At 37.3% G+C, this 16,354-nt stretch overlaps 1 long non-coding RNA gene across 1 annotated transcript; it reads left to right on the forward strand.

Annotated features, from left to right (window-relative positions):
• Nucleotides 1-1,514: 1,514 nt before the first annotated feature.
• LOC121869545 lies at nt 1,515-15,676 on the forward strand. The gene is made up of 2 exons (XR_006089555.1): nt 1,515-1,777; nt 15,477-15,676. It is a non-coding gene; the product is annotated as an uncharacterized LOC121869545 (long non-coding RNA).
• The last annotated feature ends 678 nt before the right edge of the window (nt 15,677-16,354 follow it).

A 16,354-nucleotide genomic window follows, 5' to 3' on the forward strand; every position in this document is an offset into this window, starting at 1 on the left:
GAGGGCAAACTTTTTCGGAGTGAGGGTTGTAAACTCTTGGAACAATCTACCAGAGAGTGTTCTGACGGCACCCTGTGAGAGCTCTTTCAAAACAAGACTTGACCAACACTGGAGCGGGTTCAGGTACATTCAGGAGCCGGCGCATGCCCAGTACTTGCCAACAGTGCGTAACAGAGACGTGACCGATCGCCCGGGCGGTTAGCGAGCCGATTTTTTGGTGAAGAAGATAAATGAAAAGGAAAAGTAATGAGAGACGTGACCGATCGCCCAAGCGGCTAACGAGCCGATCAGTGGCGAAGAGGATAAAAGACAGTGCGTAACAGAGACGTGACCGATCGCCCAAGCGGCTAACGAGCCGATCAGTGGCGAAGAGGATAAAACACAATACACTGCCCTGTGGTACCCTGCTTGTGACAGGTACGGATGATGATTTCGTGCCATTAATCACCACACACTGTTTGCGGTCATGTAGAAAGTCTTCTATCCACGCTAGGACATTTCCCCGAATTCCGTTTCCTTCCAGTTTGATTTTCAGCCTTACGTGGGGTACACTGTCGAAAGCCTTGGCAAAATCTAGGTGTATATTGTCGATATTACCACCCCGTTGCAGAATATGGGTCCAAATATCCAAAACCTTGAGCAATTGTGTTAAGCAGGAGCGCCCCGGCATAATACCGTGTTGGCAATCCTTTACAAGGTTGTTTCTTAGTAGATGTTCCATCGCGGCATCTCTGATAATACTCTCAAGTACTTTGCATATTATGCTGGTCAGGCTCACCAGTCTATAGTTGTTCATTGAGTGACGATCGCCCTTCTTGAAGATAGGACTCACATAAGACACTTTCCATTCACTGGGGACCTTTTGTTCATCCCGGCATTTACAAAACAGGGTATTCAGGGGCTCGGCAAGCTCGTTGCACAACTCTCTTAGCACTCTAGGATGATGTAGTGGGCCACAGTTTGGGGATCTGTAGATACACCCGACAATAAGTAAGTCCCCTCCCTTTGTTTAATTTTACACCACTTGGACTCTTCAAAAACATCCTCTCCCTGTACCCTCGCCTGGCTGGCTCTAAGGTCTTGCCTCGCGTAGATAACGAAACCCCGCTTGCAAGTTTCTTGAGAAAGGTTTGCCTTTAAAATTAAGCTTTATATGGATACAATCACATTTAAAGAGTAAGTTCTGAAATATTATTTAATAAATAATAAGGAACACAAAAATACCAAGGATAAATACTGTTTTTAGTCCTTGAAAAACACCATGAACTGATGAATCTCTTCCATTAGGCGTTTATACAAGGACACCAGGATGACCAGTGTTGGTCAATATCCACGAACAGAACGACTGATGACTCATTTATTTACAATATAGTAAATAATAAAATAAAATAGCCAAACTCAAATCTATGATCCTGTTACGTTTATAGTGAGGAATTGTATTATTTCGTTGTTGTTTTTTATATTAAAACTAATACATTACATAATTATATACAGTACTTTACTGCTTACTACTGCAGACGACGTGACAATCACAACACACGATACATCACACACGAGGAGGGTAACTAACCAGTGTTCTCTGATTGAACCTTTGACTAAATTGTTCATAACCCCTTGAATTAAACAAGTTAAACAGAAGCCATGTTTCGCATGGGAGCACCTCGTCTAGACTCCACAGAGGAGAAGAGGAGGGCACAGGAGGAGGAGAGGATGGCAAGAATGATTGTGTACTCCAACATAGGCACCTTCCTTGCTACCATAGGTCTTATACGTGCTAGTGAGTACATCTGCTGACACAGTACCTACCTCACTACCATATGTCTTATGTATTGTAGTGAGTATATCTATCGACAGTTATATGTGCGTGTTGGTAAATATTTGGAAAACATTGGGGGAATCGTAGGGATTTAACCCCGGCCAGAATGGGGGAGGGGGTCTGGCCACTTAGGTTAGAATAGTTGCTGGGTTTTGTGGCAAGGTTAGGTTAGGTTACATTAGATGTTATTTCACTTGTTACCTCTAAACTAATCTCGGGAATATTGTAGTTTTTAACCAGTAGTTTTGACAATTCTAAATCACATCTCCAATGGCATTTCTGGCGCAAATTACGTATTAGCGAAATATTTAACATTTCATAATATATGAAAATTGGTAATATTGCTTTAAACGGCAACCACAGAATTCCGGAAATTCACTACACTCAATCGATAGAACTATTTTTTCTGTGATAATTTTCGTATATTACACTTTCGTTACAAATTGATAGGTAGGGAAGAAATACTGTAAGGGCTAGTTATATACTCGTGGAGGCTGACCACGCGATTCTGGGTTATTACATAGTGTCTGGGGTCCGGGGGCAGAGTCCCTGGCTAGGGAGTTAGAAAAGGTTTAGTTTTGTTATATTGTGTAAGTTAGCAAGCACAGAGTACCGGGAATTCAGAACATGCAATCGTTAAAACTTATTTCTACTATTTTTTCGTAAATAACATAATTTCTATTGCGTAATGTGTTCTTCTGATGTTTTCTTGTTGCGATTCGGACAGTTTTGGAATTCGCTTCGACCACAAATCACTCGTTTTGGTTCAACCCCCACCTAGAACCCTGAATTCCCACACTTCCCCCCCCCCCCCCATTATTGTTGGAGGGACGGGGGGGGGGCTAAATCCAAAATGAGTGATTTCCGATAAAAACGAATATCAGATTTGAACCAATTGCATTAAAAACCATCAGATTTTTTTTTATCAGATTCTTTGGATCCTGTAATCTGCAATTTTTTCTGAAAATTTACCTTTCACCTGTTGCCACTAAACGAATCTCGTGAATTTTATAGTTGCAATCGGTAATTTTTACAATTCTAGGACACTTTTCTTCAATGGCATTTGTGGCGCAAATTACGTATAAGTGAGATACAGTATTTAACATTTTATTATGTACGTTCATGCATGGCGGTACACACCCAGAACATCGAGCGACTGTGGAGCTCGTTAGGTTAGGTGGGGTTAGATTCAAAACTGTTTTTCTGATGATTTTTTATGTGTTTTGAACACTTAATACCTTAATTTTTATGTCAAATCTCTAGAATCTGAGATGGGAGGGGGGGCAGCGGCTTATCTCAGAAACTATTGATTTTCTCCAGAAATGAAGGTCAAATTCGTTCAAAACACATAAAAAACTATTGGAAAAAACATGGTTTCAATCTTTGATTTTGTATAGTGAAAACAAGTGACAATTTACCCTTTAGGTTAAGTTAGGTAGAATATCTAAATACAGGGATGACCGACACTAAAATTTTATCCTCGATGCAACAACGAGATTGGTTTTTCTAGAGGTGCGTTTTATACTCTCTGCACTGTCCATAACCATTTCATGTGTAAGTGCTTAATTTTCGGGTGGATAGAGAGAATAAAAAAAGGTAAATTTATTGTAGAGGACGTAACATAATTAGAATCTCGGGAATTTTATCTTTGTAATCAATAATTTAGACAATTCCAAGACACTTTTGTTCTGACATTTTCCTTACAAATTACCTAGTTTAATCTCCTAACTGGGTGGGATCCACCCACCCTGGACCACCCAGTATACATAAGTCGTTTGCAAGGAAAATGTCATAGAAGAAAAATGGGTAATGTTCTTATCATTATAGTAAGTATTTTAAAGGAGGCAACATTTACTAGAACCTCATATGGTTAATATTTAGTAGTTACCAACACATACTTATTTATTGAGTCATGTTTAAGGAAAAAGAAAAAAAATAGTATTAATTTATTCCATAGTGCTTCCATCGGATATTTATATTTTTCGAGTACAGTATTTTAACCGATAAAATTACCAAGAATATTAGTTGTTCAAAATAAGCAGGTAGAGGGAAAATGTGGGGTAAAATACTAAAGATAACACCAAACAAACCTTTAAAACCCAAACCTAACCTTTCCTAATTTGTAAAGAATAAGAATCACTTTAGAGTTTATGGAGCCCTCCTTATCTGAACACTGAAAACAACACCATCACTTACCAAACACCGAAAACAACACCATCACTTACTAAACACCGAAAACAACACCATCACGTATTAAAAACTGAAAACAACACCATCAATTACTAAGCACCGAAAACAACACCATCAATTACTAAGCACCGAAAACAACACCATCACTTATTAAAAACTGAAAACAACACCATCAATTACTAAGCACCGAAAACAACACCATCGCTTATTAAAAACTGAAAACAACACCATCAATTACTAAGCACCGAAAACAACACCATCACTTATTAAAAACTGAAAACAACACCATCAATTACTAAGTACCGAAAACAACACCATCACTTATTAAAAACTGAAAACAACACCATCACTTACTAAACACTGAAAACAACACCATCAACGTCTCCTTCTCCCTGGCTGGATTTTCAACCCTAAGTGATTGCCCTCGGTGGACCGTTCCCGAAATCCCACGTGAACCTTGTTATTCTCTGCAAATACCACCTCTCCAGGATCACCCACTGGTCCCCAGGTAGGGTCGTCCTCTACATTGATGGCTCTGTTGACCCCGCTACAGGTAGGGCCGGGCCTGGTGTCTACATTTCCCATCCTGAGGCTCCTGAGCCTATCAAACTTTCTCTCAGAGTTTCTGACGGGGTATCCTCCACTCAGGCTGAACTAATAGCCCTCCTTGCTGCCCTCGCTGAGGAAGGAGACGGTTTCTGCCCCTTGCTTGTCTGCTGCGATTCCAGGTCTGCTCTCGACGGGATCGCATTTGGATCATGGGAAAATAAGGGCCTCATCCTCCGAATACGAGGGTTAACGTCCACACTTCAGGATGCAGGCCGTCCTGTGACACACCCAGTCATGTCAGTATCTTGGGGAATGAGGCAGCAGATGGCCTTGCCAAGACTGGCTGCAACAAGGCCACACCTGACTACGTTGTTCCTCGAACACTTTTACAGCTTAGGACCCAAATTCGCCGCGAACAGAGAGAAGCTCAGGAAGCAGCCATCCCCCTGGACTCCCCACCCACCTGGTACGATGTCCTCCGTAAACTTCCTGACCTCTCGTATGTCTATGGGAAAGGGTCGCGGAAAAGGGACGTGATTGCTGCCTGTATCATTATTGGGTATAACTTGGCTTGGGAGATTGGTATCCCCGCATCCCCTGAGCAACGCTCTTGTGGATTATGCAGAAGACCCGACAGCCGTACCCTTATCCACTACCTCCAAAGATGTCCCCCACACACAACGCTTCCGTGACGCCTGCTGGACCACCACTCCACGACCCCCTCATGGAGACACGATGATCCTCCCCATACTGGCCAGATATTATGTAAATAATATTGATGATGTGTTAAAGGAATATCCTTCCTTCCTCAGAACCTTTATATTGTTTATATACAGTATATTTGTGACACTTGCCAGATACTTCTGGTGTTATTGTACAGGGGTACCTAGTGACAGCACTAGGTTCCCGCTTCCTCTATCAAGGAATAAACAATTGAAATTGAATTACTTAACACTGAAAACAACACCATCACATACTAAACACTGAAAACAACACCATCACTTACTAAACATTGAAAACAACACCATCACTTACTAAACATTGAAAACAACACTGTCACTTACTAAACACTGAAAACAACACCGTCACTTACTAAACACTGAAAACAACACCAACACTTACTAAACATTGAAAACACCACCATCACTTACTAAACACCGAAAACAACACCATCACAGTTCGAATAAATAAAAATATTGTACTGTACTTACCACAAAAGATGTTGATTGCTGCGTGAGGATTGGTGGTGCAAAGGAAGTTATTGGGAGGGAGAGGGAGGGGCACTACTCTCTTCTGCCCTGCCCTGTAAATCATCATCTGCTTCTTCATCTGCTTTCACCTTTTTTCTGAATAACTCATCCAAAGTTGTTTGACGTTTACGGCGCACCTTCTGCTTGTACAGCTCAGTGTAGGAACTGAGAGCATTGTTAACTGCTCTTGCAATCTTGATGTTCCTTTCACGGTTGGGGTCGTTATCAGCTAAGATTTGCAGACCCCTTCCTCTATTAGTGCAAATGCTTTAGACATATCCTTTGTTGTTAACTGAAGTGGGGTGGATGGAGATTCTATATCCTCTTCTTGTCCTGCAGCTCGCTCTTGTTCCAGCATCATCAGATCTTCATTAGTCAAATCTTCTCTATGGGACTCTAGCAACTCAACCACATCATTTTCCACGACTTCTTCAAAGCCTATATTATTTGCTAGTGTCACAATGTCTTGTTGAACTTTCTGTAGACTTTCAGCTTGTGAAAAACCTTGAAATTCATGGACGCACTCTGGCCATATGTTTTTCCATGAACCATTCATAGCTGAGGTTTTCACTTCATCCCATGACTCGGCTATATTATCCACAGCATCCAGGATGTTGAACTTTTTCCAGAAGTCCCTAATTGTATGTTTATCCTCCCTATCAACTGCTTTTATGAGCTGCAAAAAGTTTTCCTAAGATAATATCCCTTAAAGTTAGCTATCACACCTTGATCCATTGGCTGGAGCAAGGAAGTTGTGTTGTTGGGGATGTACTCCACTCTCACATTATCAGAAAGATCATTTAAATTGACTGGGTGGCTTGGTGCATTGTCTATGAGGAGCAATGCTTTATTAGGTATGTTACGCTTGGCATTATATCTTTCTACAGCAGGGCAAAAATAGTTAGTGAACCAGTCTTGGAAAAGGGTCAGTCATCCAAGCCTTCTTATTGGAATGCCAAATCGCAGGTAGATTAGACTTGGCATAGCCCTTGAGAGCCCTTGGATTTTCTGAGTGATACACAAGTAGGGGCTTTAATTTCATGTCACCTGAAGCATTTCCTTCCACAGAAGAAGTGTTAAATGATCTTTGGATGCTTTAAAGCCTGGTGCTGATTTTTCTTCAGTGGAAATAAAAGTTCTAGCAGGCATGCACTTCCAGAAAAGCCCAGTTTCATCTACATTGTACACTTGTTCTGGTGTGTAACCTCCTTCATCAATAATTTTCTTTAGTTCAGCAGGATATTTGTAAGCTGATTCTGTATCAGCACTGGCAGCTTCACCGCTCATTTTTATGTTGTGTAAATTAAGGCGCTTCTTAAACCTTTCAAACCAGCCTTTACTAGCCAGAAAAGGTTTAACCTCAGAAGATGCCCCTTCCTCTTCCTGCAAATCATTATATAAACTTATGGCTTTCTGTTGAATAACCATAATGTTTAGTGGCACATTGCATTTAGTCTGTTCTTCAATCCAGACACTCAGGAGTCATTCCATATTCAGCATCACATCACTTCGATGAAAATACAAGGTTCGAGCAGTTAATGGAGTAGCTGCTTGAGCACTTGACCTAATTTTGTCCTTATTATCACGGATTGTTCCCACTGTTGAAGTAGCAAGACCTAATGTTTTTGCAATCTGGCTAAGTTTTTCTCCAGCATCAAACCTTCGTAACACATCAAGTTTAATATCCAATGTAATGCCTTTGGGCTTCTTTTTGCACTACTGCGGTTACTTCTACTTGATGGCCTGTTTTCAGTCATCTTGAATAATGGTAATGCACTGTACTGTACTTACTGTATGTTTGTAAAAGTTAAATCAAACTGCTGAGGCTTGAAAAATGCACCCACACTGGATGTAAGCAATGGACTGACTCCTCGTGGCGACGCTACGCTCGGCGGTAGCAAACACCAAGAAATCCACACCTAACAAATTATCATTTTTAACAAAACATTGAATTTTATATACAGTAGTGATTTTTTTTTTTAATTGTTAAAATTCACACCAATTTCCGTAAGGGCGGAATTACGGGCTGTAACTTGAAATTAATGGTCGTAATTTACAAATTCCATAAGAGCGAAATTCCGTATTGCGGAGGATGCCTGTGTATGTATGTATGTGTGTGTGTGTGTGTGTGTATATATATATATATATATATATATATATATATATATATATATATATATATATATATATATATATATATATATATATATATATATATATATATATATATATATATATATATATATATACATACTACTTGTATATATATATATACACAGACAGTATATTGATTTAAGGGGAATTTTAGGAGTGTTTCTGACTTTATGCATTTTTGGCCTTACTTTGTATATACTTTTCTGTGAGCTGGAACCAATTACCCAATATCCCATTGAAACAATGGTTTTGGTTAACAAAATTTTCGGTTAATGAATGACCTTCTGGAACGATTTGGGTTCGTTAACCGAGGGACCACTGTACTGTATAATTTTATGTTATTTTAAGTAAACTATGGCTACAGGAGGAAAATCCTAACCAAAGTTTTTTCCTAAATACTCCCTGCTAAAATGGGGGGTGCGTCTTATATGCTCTAAAATACGGTACAAGAAAATCTCCCAAAAGTTGCCAATATAACTGCTGCTTGGAATACAAGATAATCAGAACACCTAGTTCACCAAAATTATAATACCAAATTATGCCCTGGCATAACGTTACAAAAAATATGGTATTGTTTTGGTGACGTGAGGTTGATTGTGGTGACATTTGTAGGGGCGAGAGGAGTTGCCATTATCATGTTATTTTTTGATCTAGTCTTTACATAAATAATTTGTCATATTTTATTGACAAGTCATATAAATTAATAGAAATAAAATTTATGTAAGCAGGTAGAAAATGGCTTAGAATCTAATTTATTGAAAGAAAACAAAAATATAGCATTGTTTATTTTCAGTCAGCCTGGCCAGATAGTCAAGGCATGTTGTTGCTGTCTTGTGGTCCTTGTTATTCTATATAGAAATTCGTTATGGTAAAATAAATTAGCAAAACCTTAAAAAAAAATATTTATTACAGTTTTCCATGAGCATGTCAGTAATGAGTGGAAAGAAATAAAATATTTGTTAATGCAAACTAGAGAAAAGTAATTTTACTTTCATATTTGGCTCACTTGCCAGAGAGCCCCAGGGAAAATCCCTGAGACACACACACATATTGATGCATAGTGGACGTTTAAATGCCCAGAGCAAAATTATGCTGTTTTTCAGTCTTTTGACAATAAAATACACCATTTAAGCCCAAAATTTTTATTATTTATTTATTTATTTTTAACCTGACAGGATGTCTTTTACCAGAACTACTGGATACTTTATTGGTTATGTTGCAATTGTTTGGAATCAAATGGTATGCCTTAGTCAGCCACCTCATGTGACTAAGGTTGTCTACCCCTGTTGTAGGGTAATAATAGAGCAATTTCATAAAATGGTGAGAGTATTTCCAGGTTTGAGAGATTTTTTAGTATTAAGAAGAATTCACTTATCCCCGGAAACAATCACACATCTACAAAAATTTTCTGGACATTGGTGAATATTTCCATGTCTAAACTACACATCTGGCACAGAGCACCATTACTACAGAAGCTTAACTGCAGTCGGACAGACAGAGTGGTATTAATTTATGCAAATACAACTGTACATAAATAGAACAGGTACTCCTCGACTTACGACCTACTCGACTTATGACCACCCTGACATACGTCCGCCACAGTCGTACAATTTTTTTTTCAAATAACGTATTTTTGAGTCCCAACATTAGTAATCGTGCTGTGTAGTGACAAAATTTTTGTTTGTAATTCCCTTTAAAATGGCTGGAAAACGTAAAAGTGAGAGTTTGAGGTGCTGAGAAGAAAAAGACACCCATTTTATATTTTATATTTATTATTTTCGACTTGCAACCAATTCGACTTACGACCTGGTCGTCGGTCCCTAACCCCGTCATAAGTCGGGGACTTACTGTATGTTGTAAATTAACAAAATATTCTGTATTCACTAGCAGATGCTGTTGTCCTACTTTTGTGCTTTTATCCTCTTCGCCATTGATCGGCTCATTAGCCGCTTGGGCGATCGGTCATGTCTCTGTTATGCACTGTTGGCAAGTACTGGGCATGCACTGGCTCCTGAATGTATCTAAAACTGCTCCAGTGTTGGAAAAGTCTGGTCTTGAAAGAGCTCACACTCGGTGCCTTCACAAAACTGGCAGTTTGTTCCAAGAGCTCATAATTCTCACTCTGAAAAAGTTTGCCCTTACAGTTTTCTGGACTTGTGACTTCTTCAACCTTGAGCTGTGACCCCTTGTGGGGCGGACATCTGCCAGCTCCAAGTAAGGACACTTGACTGAGTAGGGCCATTTGAGATGCTTATAACCCTCAATTTGGTCACCCCTTGCCCTTCATTAGTACTGTATAAGCTAGGCAGTTGCAGGCGCTCTAGTCTCTCTGGATAACTGAGGTGCCAGAGTGCATGCACTAGTCTGGTGTCCCTCCTTTGGACATTTTCAATCAACTGACAGTCCCTAGCATATCTCGGGGACCAGACGGGGTGACAGCACTCCAAGCAGGGAAGCACCTCGCTCTTGTAGATCGTTACAAAGGACGGACTGTCTAAATATCTGAACGACCTTCTTTTAAGACCTACTAGTTTAGTTGCTTGATTCACCTTCTTACAATGGCCTGAGAACTTCAGTTCATTGTCAACATACACACCCAGGCCCTTTTCGCATTCAGTCTTAATTAATGCAGTTTCTTCATCCCGTTGGGACATATGATATGCCTCCTTATCGTTGGTACGACCCAGGTGCATCCTCTTACACTTTGTGACATTGAATCTCAGCAGCCATTTCTTCGACCACTGTTGAAGCTCAGAGATTTTTCTGCAGCTCTTTGCAGTCTGTTTGGTTCTTAATTTCCTTGAATAACTTGGCATCGTCCACAAACATTTGTATGAAGGAGTGTATAGCTTCTGGCAATTCATTTATAAAACAAACAAACAACAACAGGCCCAATACACTGCATAATATCTGAAATTGGATATATGTTAACTCTGTATTTGATTTGATCATCTGGAGATATACCCCTCCAGCTTATTTCACCTAATGCTACTTCTGGAGGGTTAGGTTAGATTAACCCTTTCACTATAGGGACACCACTTTTATGTTTTATTTGGCGAATGGCAGATGATTTTCTTCAACACAAAGAGGACCTCGTACATAGGGGGTTAATACTGTATTAAGAATGGAATTAGCTGGGGTGTCTAATCTTTAGGTAATACATTTTTGGTATTGATATTCAATAGTAATGTCCTGTTTTGGACAGTGCTTCTTGTTCTTGGTGTGAGATTTGTAATTTGTTTTTTTGTAATTTTTCCATGTGAAGAGAAGTGAGAGTGTTTACAAGAGCTCTAATTTTGGCTTCTTTAAGATAAAACAAATTTGTACTGGAATTAGTGTCTGTCTGTAATAGAATGAAGATATACCTGTATTTCCAGTACCTAATATATATATACAGTTGTACCCCACTTAACGCGGTCAATTGAACCCAGAGGGTCCCGCGTTAAGTGAAATCCGCGTTAAGTGAACAACAGAACATATGGGATTAATTCCAATAGAAACCGGCCTGACCCCCAAACTCCACTTTTTGAAGGCACATACCTATGTTGTAGTAAAAATAACATCTTAATTTTATGATGGTACATGCACACAATTAATACTTAAGAGAAATACAGTCGCCAAGTTAATGTCCATTCAAATAATGGACTCAACTCCCTCCCTCTCTCACACTACACTCCCTGGCTCTTCCCTCTCAGAGAAATTTTTGGGGGAAAACCACTAAATTTTAATAAATAATACCTCAAACTAAAGTTAGGATAATACAATTGACATTGCTGGATTCCTTGTAAGACCAGGAATATTTTGAATATAAATGTCATATATTTTGCACAAAAGATAACATAGTTACCTAGAGAAAATTTTTTATCTAAAATTTGTATGTTTAATGAAAAATATATGATGTTTATATTCAAAATGATCACCAAATTATAAGAATTCCAGCAATGTAAATTATATTCTGACCGGGTAATTTGTATGAATTTTATGAGCTAAAACAAATATCTTCAGTTAATAAAAAAAAAAATAATCTTCACAACACTATCTGTCAATCAAAGTACCCCACCTTGCCTCCCCCCCTCTTCCAACCGCGCGGTCAGTCCCAACCCTCCCCCCCACCCCCCACCAATCCTCCCTTCCAGGGTTTTTAACATTTAGTATTAAATAATACCTCAGATTAAAGTTAGGATAATATAATTGACATTGCTGGATTCCTTGTAAGACCAGGAATATTTTGAATATAAATGTCATATATTTTGCACAAAAGATAACATAGTTAATTGGAGAAAAATTTTTATCTAAAATTTGTATGTCTAATGCAAAAATATGATGTTTATATTCAAAATGATCATCAAATTATAAGAATTCCAGCAATGTAAATTATATTCAGACCGGATAATTTGTATGAATTTTATGAGCTAAAACAAATATCTTCAGTTAATAAAAAAAAAAATAATTCTTCACAGGGTAACAGATGGTCGGTCGGTCCCTCCCTCCCCCCCACCCCCCACCAACCGTCCCAAGGAGATGTGTGGGATAACCACTAAATTTTAATAAATAATACCTCAAACTAAAGTTAGGATAATATAATTGACATTGCTGGATTCCTTGTAAGACCAGGAATATTTTGAATATAAATGTCATATATTTTGCACAAAAGATAACATAGTTAATTTGAGAAAAATTTTTATCTAAAATTTGTATGTCTAATGCAAAAATATGATGTTTATATTCAAAATGATCACCAAATTATAAGAATTCCAGCAATGTAAATTATATTCTGGCCGGGTAATTTGTATGAATTTTATGAGCTAAAACAGGCAGTCAGGCAGGGTGGGGCAAATCTAAAAATAGCGTCTCGAGCCGGACACTCACCGCGTATATGTGGAAAAAATCCGTGTTAAGTGAAAGTTCAGCTCTGGCGAGGCACCGCGTATATGATAAAACGCGTTAAGTGAAACCGCGTTAGGCGGGGTAATACTGTATATATATATATATATATATATATACATATATATATATATATATATATATATATATATATATATATATATATATATATATATATATATATATATATATATATATATATATATATATATATATATATATATATATATATATACAGTGAGTTCTGCTATAACGCGTGTTTTGATAACGCGAATTTGCTCTAACGCGATTTATGAATTCGGAACAATATTTGTATAACGCGATCGCTTGTTTGCTATAACGCGATTTTTGCTTACTATTTCTCCAATTTTGTGGTATTAACTGTGAATATGGTAAAGAAGAATATCTCCAAAAAGCATTCTGATGATAGAATTCCCGGTGATTATCGTAAAAGAAAGGATATAACACTTGAAGAGAAGCTTGATGTTATCAACCTCAAAATCACCCTTCTCCCCCATCAAGTTACATTCATATTTTTTCAAGGTAAAGTGTTAAATTTACTGTATGATTTCATTATTAGATATGAATGTAACATTTATTTAGACTGTGCTATCCTTTGTGTTAGGCTAACTACTAAATTTTTTCGATTTCGAGTAATCTGCACCTAACCCTATTTTCTCCATAAGCCCTGTTATTTCTATTACGCGATTTTCTATAACACGATATTTTACAAGAACACAATTATCGTTATAGCAGAACTACCTGTATATATATATATATATATATATATATATATATATATATATATATATATATATATATATATATATATATATATATATATATATATATATATATATATATATATATATATATATATATATATACAGTCAACCCTCACTTTACGCGGTTAATGTAACCCACAGGGTACCGCGGAAAGTGAGAAACGCGTAAAGTGAATAACATAACATATGGGATTAAATGAAATAGAGACCAGCTGACCCCCAAACTCCACTTTTTCCAACACAATACCTATGTTCTAGTAAAAATAACATCTTAATTTTATGATGGTACATGCACACAATTAATACTTAAGAGAAATAGAGAAATACAGTCGCCAAGTTAATGTCCATTCAAATAATGGACTCAACTCCCTCCCCCTCTTCTCACACTACACTCGCTGGCTCTTCCCTCTGAGAAATTTTGGGGGGAAAACCAGGTATAGTAATAAATAATACCTCAAACTAAAGTTAGGATAATATAATTGACATTGCTGGATTCCTTGTAAGACCAGGAATATTTTGAATATAAATGTCATATATTTTTCACAAAAGATAACATATTTACTCAGAGTAAACATTACATCTAAAATTTGTATGTCTAATGCAAAATCTATGATGTTTATATTCAAAATGATCATCAAATTGTAAGAATTCCAGCAATGTAAATTATATTCTGGCCGGGTAATTTGTATGAATTTTATGAGCTAAAACAAATATCTTCAGTTAATAAAAAAAATAATATTCTTCACGACACTATCTGTCAATCAAAGTACCCCACCCTGCCTCCCCCCTCTTCCAACCGCGCCAGATGGTCAGTCCGTCCCAACCCTCCCCCCACCTCCCACCAACCCTCCCTTCAAGAGAAAGAGTGGGTGAAAAAACTAGATTTTAACATTTAGTATTAAATAATACCTCAGATTAAAGTTAGGATAATATAATTGACATTGCTGGATTCCTTGTAAGACCAGGAATATTTTGAATATAAATGTCATATATTTTGCACAAAAGATAACATATTTACTCAGAGTAAACATTATATCTAAAAATTTTATGTCTAATGCAAAATATATGATGTTTATATTCAAAATGATCATCAAATTGTAAGAATTCCAGCAATGTAAATTATATTCTGGCCGGGTAATTTGTATGAATTTTATGAGCTAAAACAAATATCTTCAGTTAATAAAAAAAAAATATTCTTCACACATGCCAGGTGGTCGGTCGCCGGTCCCTCCCCCCACCAACCCTCCCTACCAGATAAATGTGTGGGAATACCAGACTGTTTACCTTTTTAGTAATAAATAATAAATCAGACTAAAGTTAGGATAATATAATTGACATTGCTGGATTCCTTGTAAGACCAGGAATATTTTGAATATAAATGTCATATATTTTGCACAAAAGATAACATATTTACTCAGAGTAAACATTATATCTAAAATTTGTATGTCTAATGCAAAATCTATGATGTTTATATTCAAAATGATCATCAAATTGTAAGAATTCCAGCAATGGAAATTATATTCTGGCCGGATAATTTGTATGAATTTTATGAGCTAAATAAAAAAATTATACTTCACCCGCGTAAAGGGGTACACCCACCGCGGAATGTGAGCATCCTGGGTTCTGGCAGGGCACCGTGTAAACGTGGAAACGCGGAATGTGGGACTGCGTAAAGTGAGGGTTGACTATATATATATATATATATATATATATATATATATATATATATATATATATATATATATATATATATATATATATATATATATATATATATATATATATATATATATATATATATTACACAGTAGTATATTACTATTATTAATATATATTTTTTTTTTTCAGCTCCCTTCATTCTAGAGCGGTTCTTCTGAAGACTGGCTCAGGGAAGTGAAAGAGGCAGCAAATCACCAGGAAAACTGTATAGTAATTTAAACGTAGATGATATTGGTAGACATAAGTTAACAGAAATATTGAGTGAAAATGTTTTGTATTTATGGAAAAGTTTGATCAGTTGAAGTCTTGTCAATAAAGATTTTATTTAATACTTCTCTTTTTAACCATATCTTATATATACCCGGTACTTAATGTCTTTTAATAAAAATTATGGATAGAATACATTTAACACCTTCGATGTGAATTTTTTATCATGGTCTGAGAAATTGGAATGTAGAATTTCTGGTCAATCTAGGCTGAGTGCACTTGGGGATGGCTATCAGCACAGGTATATGAGTTAAGATAAGAAAAAAAGCCCATTGATTTTTTTTTTGGGGGTGGGCTCTCATTGTACAGGGCAATTTATTGGGGGTTTATGCATTGCTACATCCCCAATAGTGTCTGGTGGTAAGGCAGTCCCTGATATCCCCGCGTGTATTGCCAACTCGAGCAGATGGCAGCTCTTATTACTGGCTTCATATCAGAGGCAGGTGGAGGGGAATGATGTGCCACAGGGCGAGAAGCAGCCGCTTTCGCCACAGTATCAGCACGTTCATTTCCCTTCTTCCCCACATGGGCCGGAACCCAGCAGAAACTGACTTTCCGGCCCTGATGTTGGATGAGAAACAGCCACTGTAAAATATCTATAACTAAGGGATGTGGTGATGAGACATTAGCTAAAACCTGGAGAGTATTACGAGAATCACTAAAAATTTTAAAATCATTGTGGTTGCGTAAAAATAATCTTGAGGGCAAGTAAAATACCCAAAGGCTCTACCATAGTGGTG

Source organism: Homarus americanus, unplaced genomic scaffold (assembly GCF_018991925.1).
Source record: "Homarus americanus isolate GMGI-L3 unplaced genomic scaffold, GMGI_Hamer_2.0 scaffold32583, whole genome shotgun sequence".
NCBI lineage: Eukaryota > Metazoa > Arthropoda > Malacostraca > Decapoda > Nephropidae > Homarus > Homarus americanus.